Source organism: Hibiscus syriacus, unplaced genomic scaffold (genome assembly GCF_006381635.1).
Source record: "Hibiscus syriacus cultivar Baekdansim isolate YM2019G1 unplaced genomic scaffold, ASM638163v2 tig00000738_pilon, whole genome shotgun sequence".
NCBI classification, from domain to species: domain Eukaryota; kingdom Viridiplantae; phylum Streptophyta; class Magnoliopsida; order Malvales; family Malvaceae; genus Hibiscus; species Hibiscus syriacus.
Genome location: NW_024061816.1, coordinates 65,485 through 75,765, shown reverse-complemented (window position 1 = coordinate 75,765; position 10,281 = coordinate 65,485).

Sequence of the window (10,281 nt, the reverse complement as noted above, 5' to 3'; positions counted from 1 at the left end):
CGTTTGAGATCTTCCAGACAAAAGCTTACATCATTTCTCTAAGTTGTATCAACTTGATTAATTTAGAAATACTTATGCTTATAATTTGTTGAGACATTTGAATTTTTATCATTCTTATGCTTGCCAGAACTTTGAATACAATTCTATCTATTTCAAGTTCAATTTATTTGAGATTCAATTTATTTTTGAAAATTCAATTTATTCTTTTCTATTGAATTAACATGATTTTGAAATAATTTAAAGATTTTTGAATATTACTTTATGTTAATACCTTTTAAAAGTATGGAATATAAAGTAAGCAAATCATCACCATCTTAAAACCATGAACATTAAGATTGTTACACGGGATGCTACCGACAACAAGGTCGAATCCGCCAAATCTACTCATCAATTGCTCCAACCGATCACCATTCAGTTCTTGCACATCTGTTTTCAAAGATATACTAAGACAGTAGAAGGCGATCTTTGCAGCACTGATTCCAGCAAAAAGAAACAAGACATTGATATTACTGGGAAACATGTCTCTATACAGATCCTTGTATATGATTTTTAAGGAAACCTAGAAGCATTTCCACCTCATCAGGTTCAAGTGGAGCAACTTTATTCCTTCCAACTCATACTAGATTCCATTTTCAGCACTCATTAAGAACATACTTCTGAACACTCGAAGTTGGCTCATTGTCATAAGCTAAAAGATCTTTACAGATCCTTTCTGTCAATTTGGTACTTCTTGTACATGTTTATAAACGGTTCAACTTTGTTCTTGGATCACATGAAAGCCATCATTTCTTTGTCAATGGAAAAACATCAGCACATGGAGGAAGCAGAATAAGAGAAACTCTGTTCTTAATTGGCAGAATTATGAATATAGTCCTTTTCAGTGTAGTATGATGGAAATGCTTCGAATCTACAAATTCTGGCTCTACATCAAATAAGCATTATGATATCCTAGTCCAAACATTAACTGGAACAAATATAATGTGTTCAATAGCATCTTCTGGAAGTGTTCTTTGAGTTATCTGATCTGGTTGGACAGAACCAATCATTGAATTTGGAAGAATAATATGCTCAATAGCATCTTCTGGAAGTGTTCTTTGAGTTATCTGATCTGGTTGGACAGAACCAATCATTGAATTTGGAAGAATAATGTGCTCAATATCATCTTCTGGAAGTGTTCTTTGAGTTATCTGATCTGGTTGGACAGAACCAATCATTGAATTTAGAAGAATAATATGCTCAATAGCATCTTCTGGAAGTGTTCTTTGAGTTATCTGATCTGGTTGGACAGAACCAATCATTGAATTTGGAAGAATAATGTGCTCAATAGCATCTTCTGGAAGTGTTCTTTGAGTTATCTGATCTGGTTGGACAGAACCAATCATTGAATTTGGAAGAATAATGTGCTCAATAGCATCTTCTGGAAGTGTTCTTTGAGTTATCTGATCTGGTTGGACAGAACCAATCATTGAATTTGGAAGGATAATGTGCTCAATAGCATCTTCTGGAAGTGTCTTTGAGTTATCTGATCTGGTTGGACAGAACCAATCATTGAATTTGGAAGAATAATGTGCTCAATAGCATCTTCTGGAAGTGTTCTTTGAGTTATCTGATCTGGTTGGACAGAACCAATCATTGAATTTGGAAGAATAATGTGCTCAATAGCATCTTCTGGAAGTGTTCTTTGAGTTATCTGATCTGGTTGGACAGAACCAATCATTGAGTTTGGAAGATGAATTTGTCAATAGCATCTTCTGGAAGTGTTCTTTGAGTTATCTGATCTGGGTTGGTAGGAATTACAAAACCAATCATTGTAATTGAAATATGAAATGCATGATCGTCTTCATTAAGAAGCTTCTTTTCAAGCTTCTTCTGCTTCTTCCTTTTCAAAAAATCATAGCCCAAGTTTTGCCTTTACTTGTAATTGGGATCATTGCATAATGACTTCCTATCTTTTACCAGAAGAAGTGCATCAGCAGCCTTAGTCATTTAAGCAGCACATATAAAATTTGCCAATTCTGCAATTGATGAATCTGGACCACATTTCTCCAGGGCTATTGAAGTTTCAGCATCTGAGAATCCCATTTTTTTCAAGTATAACAGTTTATTCTCCTCATCAGAATCAGAATTCAAGATTTCTCGGTATCTGTGAAATCATCTTGAAAGGTCACTTCATAATCAGATGAGTTGTTATCAGAATCAACATGTTGCCTGAATGCAAGCTTTTCAAGAGTTTATACTATTGAGTTTTATTCTCAAGAGGTTTTGTGACATAATATCTACATCTACATTTGTCAAAGATGATAGATTCTCTGATTTGAAGAAGAAAGATCTATTGGGTTTTTACAATTGAAGAAATACTCAATTCACCAATCTGAAATCAAATAAATTAACATTCATGCATCATATTTAGGCATTTTCAAAAATAGATGCATTTTCATTCATTTTTATTCTTGTTGAATTTTTAACAGGAATTTCAAAGATTTTAGCAAAGATTCAAATCTATCATTTGATAGATTAGCTTTTCCAGAAAAGGTTCATAATGAGAAGAACTCATCTGAAGAAGGAAGAAAAAGTTCATAATGAGAAGAATTTGTTCAACCTTTTACCTGAATCCATCATTTGATGGATCAGCTTTTCCAGAAAAGGTTCATAATGAGAAGAACTCATCTGAAGAAGGAAGAAGAAGTTCATAATGAGAAGAATTTGTTCAACCTTTTACCTGAATCCATCATTTGATGGATCATCTTTTCCAGAGAAAGTTCATAATGAGAAGAACTCATCTGAAGAAGGAAGAAGAAGTTCATAATGAAAAATTTGTTCAACCTTTTACCTGAATCCATCATTTGATGGATCAGCTTTTCCAGAGAAAGTTCATAATGAGAAGAACTCATCTGAAGAAGGAAGAAGAAGTTCATAATGAGAAGAATTTGTTCAACCTTTTACCTGAATCCATCATTTGATGGATCAGCTTTTCCAGAGAAAGTTCATAATGAGAAGAACTCATCTGAAGAAGGAAGAAGAAGTTCATAATGAGAAGAATTTGTTCAACCTTTTACCTGAATCCATCATTTGATGGATCAGCTTTTCCAGAGAAAGTTCATAATGAGAAGAACTCATCTGAAGAAGGAAGAAGAAGTTCATAATGAGAAGAACTTGTTCAACCTTTTACATGAATTCATCAATTGATGGATCAGCATTCCCAGAGAAGTTCATAATGAGAAGAATTCATCTGAAGAAGAAAGAAGAAGTTCATAATAAGAAGAACTTGTTCAACTTTTTGCATAATTCTATCACAGAAGAAGATAGATTAGCATCAGCCTTTCTAGAGAAAGTTCATAATAAGAAGAACTCATCAAGAGCTTATTCAACCTTTTGAATGACTCTATCACAGAAAAAAGGAGGTCATCATCATCCCCAGCAGAAAGTTCATAATGAGAAGAACTCATCTGGAGAGAGAAGAATTTATTCAATATCTCCATTATGATCAAAGTAAAGTCAAATGGATAAAAAATTTTATTATCTTTTCATCTTTGCCATATTCTTGTTAACACAAGAATGAGCAAAGAGGGGCAGCTGAAGATACTAATTTTTTTTATCCATATTATTATTGTTATTATTATTATTATTATTATTATTATTATTATTATTATTATTATTATTATTATTATTATTATTATTATTATTATTATTATTATTATTATCATTATTATTATTATTATTAAATATATATTAAATATATATATAAATAATTAATTACAGGCCAATTACAAATGGACCGGCACAGTTATAAACAAACCAGAACCGGTCCAGAACAAACCAGAAACCCTAAACATTTGGGGGTTTCAGTTAGGGTTTCCTAACCCTAATCTAGTCGGCCGCCTCATCACAGCCGTTGGATCTGAGAGATCCAACGGTCCTCAGATATGCCAGAAGAAACCCTAGGGTATCATTACCCTAGGGCCACGCGGCGCCGCCCCAGTTTCCAATCACCGCTGCCGACACTCTTTCGCCGCCTCCGCCGCTGCCACGTCTCAAATGAAGACTCCAGAAGACCAGATGCCCTCCACACGCCATGGCTACGGGGTGAGTCACCACTGGTAGTCCGGTGACTCACCGAGACCCCATCTTCGGACCGGTCCGATGGCCACACCGGTGGTGGCTATAAAAGCCACCACCCCAACCTGAAAAAAAACACACGGAGATAGAAAAAAAGAGAGAGACAGAACCGGAGAAAGAAAAAAACAGAGGAAAAAAAAAACTACTAACCAACGATCTCAGTCAAACATCCCACAACCAGAAACAAAAAAAGAAGGAAAAAGGAAGAAGAGAAACTTACCGAGGAAGCCCCGACCACCGGATCTCACCGGAACCTACGAAACACCGAAGGTACTTTTGTAGATTCGCTCCGATTGGGAGCTTTTTAGGAGAAAATATCACCGGAACCGTCCTTAGGACGGTCCGATCTATCTATTAGTGTAAAAATAAATTTTTCCGGCCACCGGATGCGGTGGCCGGCAGTGACAGTCACGGCGGCAGACGGTTGCCGTCCGGTGACCGGCTTCCCTCCGATGAGGGAAGCTAGAGAGAAGGCAGAGAACAAATTTGTTCTCTCTGTTAGAGAGAGAACAGAGAAAATAAAATGAGAAGCTGGCCCTACGGGCCAGCCGGTTTGGGTTATAAATACCCTCTCCCAAACGACGTCGTTTCGGGGAGGGTATTTCTGTAATTTCACAAAGGGTAAACCCCGTCCGCCGTCCCCCTAATTTGTAAACATTACATTTTAGTCACTAAATCGATTTTATAATACTTTTAATTCAGATCTTTAATTTTAATTTCTTTTATTTTAGTCCTTTATATTAAAATAATATATTTAGGATAAATAACAGATTTAATCCATTAATTTTAATAAATAATATTTTAATCCCTAGTTTATATTTTTAATTTATTTTATTATAATATCCGAATTTTAGATAATTTTATTTTAGTCACTAAATTATAAAAAAAGAAAATAGCATGTTTAATCCCTGTAATTCTGATTAATTAGGAATTAGGTTTTTCAATTTTAATTTCACTATATTTTAGTTATTTATTTTAAGTATTTTTTATTGCTTTTAAATATATAGTTAGAATTGTATTTTTTATTTTTATTTGTTTATATATTTAAATGTTGTTAAAAATATACAATAAATAAATATTTATTTTAAATAAATCATTTTAATATTTATTTATCAATATCAAAGAAAATGACAGTCTTAATACAACTGGATGTCCTATTCTGATATTTTAAAATTAAAAATTAAATAATTTATTTTTAAATTAATATTTATCAATATCAAAGAAAAGAGCTGTCGTAACCGGTTTTCGTCCGGGCACAAATTTTGACGTTGAATATCGAATCATTGTTCATATTTATACCAACTCCGGTGCCTTTCAAGCAGAAACCAGCTTAATTCAGGAGATGTGAGTTCCCGTGTATAGAGATTTTCTTGTGAATCTTTCAGGGGGAAGTTTGTCTATTTATTTCCATGCAACAAAATACAGGTTCAGGTTATAGTGTGCCATCCTTGAATGGGTTATGCTATCTTTAAGAGTCAATGACTGTCTAGCAGTGGTATAAACTTCCATAGGGGCAGCGTATGCTGAGCCGACACTAATGTCTGCATTCTTGAAGTGAACAACTTGCGTGTTCGGAAACAGACCATTGCCTTGATCCCCGGACCAGGAACGAGACATGCCCCGGACCAGGAACGAGACATGCCACTGTCATGAACAGCTGAGATAGCAGAACCCCCGACGTTCACATGATACAAAGTCTCTAGAGCTGTATAGTTCATCGAGGAAAACCGGTTGTTGATCTGTCCAATGATGGGCAATCGCAACTGTCCCAGATAAAGCTTCTGAGGTTCAGAAACAACCTCGATCATGTTGATGAATCCATAGGCATCAGGATAATCAAAAGATGGAGTGAACAACACAGTATTCCTTGATGATATTCTCAACACCAGAAGCATTATTAGATAAAAGAGTGAAGCTGCCTATGCTAACATTAAACAATGCTTTCGAAATGCTTAAGCCTGGATAAGAGATGGGATAAAAATGAAGCCTTACAAATTTGGGACCAGGTGAGACAGTAAATGAGCTATTGGATTGTGTCTTAAATATTCAGGCAGAAGTTTTCAAAAATTCAAGGTCACTAGGATCGGACCTGAGAAAAACTTGGTTTGGAACTGAATTCGGATCCCTTGTTAAGGCTCCTTGCTTGGATGTTAGGATTCGAAATTATATAACCCTTTTTCCTATTGCCATAGGCCAGCAAGAGATCCTTATGCAATATTCACACTCGCTTTAAAATCCCAACAATTTATCCTGCATTCACCTTCGGCTCTAGACATTGATTTCAATAATTTATCCTGAACAATTTAGGTCTTGGATTGAGGTTTGTGTCTTTGGTGCAAGGTATTCTATTTGCTTTAATGGTACCTTGGTGGGATTCTTCAAGGGTGAAAGGGAGTTAAGCAGGGGATCCCTCTCCCCCTACCTTTTTGTTCTTGCTGTAAATGTTTTATCCAGGCTATTGGATGTTGCTGCTGCCAGAGGTGTTTTTTCTTATCACCCTAAGTGCAGGAAGATAGGATTGATCCATCTTTGTTTTGCTGACAATGTTCTTATTTTCTGCAAGGGGTCTCGTTGGATGCCATTTTGGGGGTTAAAGGTGTTTTAGAGCAATTCTATGAGTTATCTGGTCTTAGGCTCAATGCCTTTAAGACTGAGTTTTTTGTTGTTGGTATGCCTGCCGACTTGGTGGATCTTGTTCATGGTGTTACTGGGTTTAAAATGGGAATTTACCTGTCATATATTTAGGAGTTCCTTTGGTCTCGAAAGCTGACTACAAAGGATTGCTCTTGGTTGGTGGAAAGAATTAAGGCTAAGTTGGTCATTGGTCTCATAGGTGGCTTAGTTATGCTGTCAGATTGCAAATGGTGAAGGTTGTATTTTTAGCATCGCCAATTTTTGGTGTAGGCAGTTGATCTTGTCTGCATGTGATAAGGAGAGTCGAGCAGCTTCTTTCTAGATTTTTCTGGAAGGTGGGTAATGTGTCTGCTAAGGATGCAAGGGTGAGTTGGGGTAGCATTTGTGTTCTTAAGTCTAAGGGGGTATTGGGAGTGAAGAATCTGGCTAGTTGGAACAAAGCTTGTGTGTTGGTCTTGATGAAGAACTTGCTTGCTTCTGAAGGCTCCCTTTGGATTGCTTGGGTAAGGATGTATGTTTCTAAAGGTAGGGACCTCTGGCAGATGGAGAATAAATTCTCCTATAGATGGATGATGAGTAAGATTCTGAAGCTGAAGGGGGAGGCTAAGCCTCTGCTGGATAGTTCTGCTGCTAGGTCAAAGTTTTCTGCGCGTTGGGTGTGGAATGACATAAGGGATAGGAAACCAAAAGTTGGATGGCAGAAGCTTATCTGATTTCCTATGTATATTCCTAAGCATTCTCTTATTGCATGGATGGCAATTCTGGATAGGCTCCCAACTGCTGATCGTTTGAGGCGGATGGGGATTAGTGTTGAGAATGGCTGCAGAATTTATGGTGAGGGGATGGAAACTCGAAATCACTTATTCTTTGAGTGTCCCATCGCTGGTAGGGTTAGGGAGGCTATTCTTAGGCTCTGCAGGATTCAGAGGATGGTGGGAAGCTGAGAAGAGGAACTTAGTTGGGCGACTGCTTACTTAAAGGGTAAGTCTCTCATTGTTTACATTTTGAAGGTGGCTTGGTGTGCGTTGATTTACTGCATTTGGGAAGAACGAAACTATAGGCAGGAGTCGAGGAGTGTTGAGGTTGTTGTTGATTTTATTAAAGTAGTAGTTAGGTTGAGAATTCATAGATCTTCTATAGGCCAGGATATGGTTAATAGCTCACTTTGTATATCTTGGAGCATTCATTCCTCATAGGTTTAAAGAGAGTTGGTAGAGATGTTAAAATCCCAACTATTCATATCCAATACATGTTTCCCATGTATATCCATACTTGACACTCCCAGTAGCATCGTTTACTAAATGTGCTGCCAAGGCCTCTCCGCAAGCCCAACACATTGACTATATCTGAAACAATCGACCAGATGATCCATCGTCAATCCGGCAGCTTGCACGAATGAATACACGATCGCCGGTTCAACAAATCGGAACCCTCGTCTCACCAAGTCCCTGCTAATGGCTTCAGCTTTTGGAGTTCCAAGAGGAACATTCCTCGGGTATTGTATTTGTTAATGGTTGGCTTGTAATAGACGAAACCCCATATGAAGCTACTGAAAGATCCATATTCCTTCATGATCTGTGTATTCGCATAAGCATAAACAAATCACTAGAGTAATTAAATACATTTTATAATTAAAATTGTAGAGCGATAAATCCGAAACGTGAGTTTAGGGGTTGAAATAAAAGTTTTCAAAGTTTTGGGGTTATTTCAAAATTTCTATGTTTTTAAAAATATAATTTTAATTTTTTATTTTAAATAAACCTTTTAAAATTACTAAAATGTGACACATGTCATTTAACAGAGGAAATTAACGTCGTCGACGGTCCGGGCACTAAAAATAGTAACGTTTGTAATGTTAGGCATCGAAATCATTCAAAAAAAATAGTTTAAGCACTTATTCGTTAAAAGCGTTATAGTTTGATCACATATTTTATAATTGAGCCTTTAAATTTACATTTATTTTTTAAATTTCATAATTGGTTGTTTTAAATGATAAGCCTACTTGAAATTTTGAATTTATGTGGAGAAATCTTAACGGCAAGATAAGGGGATATTTCAGATACGGTAACCTTAACATACGGTAAAATAATAATAAATACGGTAACCTTAATATATGTCAAGATAATGATAGGTGAGCGGGACAAGTTTCTTGTTGACTATAGTAATGTTGCTTGAATATTGCAGATGTTCTGTCTTTTCAGGTTAATTTGACTGCAAATTATTCATAATATTCTATAGCTTATCTTATGTTATCTAAATTCAAGAGGAGCGTAGGATGCAAATGTTTTTATAACATCATAATTGTTAAAATAAACGACGAAAAGCCTTTTAAATTTTATATTTATTTCTGAATATTTATAGAATATAAATACGAACATTTATAAAAAAAACTGAGGAAATTAGTAATAAAACTGAGACAGAAGATGGTTTGTTGAATTTGATTAAATGGATAGAGGAGATTTTGGTTGGACATTGGCTAAAAAAATTAATTAAAAAAGACAAAGATTCAAGACAACCTATCAAACCAAAATATGATTAATTTCCTCTAATGTATATATAACATAAAATATACTAAAATTATGAACACATGAAATTGAGTTACTAATATTTTCTGTTAATTTGTTGTATATAGATTATTGAACTATTATTTTTTTTACTAATTTCTTACATATAAATTGTCGTGCTAATGATTTTGTTAACAAATTCAATGGTAATGTTTAACAAGTGTTACTCAATTGGACTGATTTTCAGTTTTTGTATAGGATCAAATTCTAAGAAACTAAAGTATGGGACTGATCTCGTAATTGTTGTAAAGTAAAGGGATGAAATTCAAAATAGAGCTTATTGTAAACGTACCAGTATTCTTCGTAACCCAGTTGCATCTCCTCAGTTCTCCATTACCAGGCTCCTGTTGTTGCTGTTGTTGCTGCTGATTCTGTGACCGTCAATGTTGTCGGATGGGCGCGAACGGTCCCCTTTCACGATGAGGTACGATCAAGCTGAGGGCTAACGTGATCTTCTGCTCCAACGGAGTATACTACTTGAACGATCCGTGATGAACGAGTCATCCGAGTCCTGCGACGATAACGATAACGAAGATAACGAAAAAGACGAACGGAGTCCAATGGATGCTTTTATATAACTTTAGGCATCACGGGGAATGCTGTAGTGAAATCAAATTTATTGGAAATATCTAGAGAGAGAGAGAGAGGAAGCAAGCTTTTTCCATTGTCATAAATGGCTTATTGGGTAAAATGGGTGTCTGAGTTTTTGCAGGCTGCTCTAATTAGGCGTTGGATTTGATTTCCTTCTTCAAAGTATATGCGTATGTACAAGTACATGCATCGATAAACTTGAACAAATCTCTTGTGATTTAATTGCTCTAGGCTAGGCCGTATTTCGAGCAGAATCTAGTTTATGATCAAGCTCCAGGTATTAGGGGTGCCATGGCAACATCCTTATTTGGTGAGAACAATCAATATATGTATATCTATTTCTTGATAAGGTTCCAACATATGCTTTTCCTCGCAT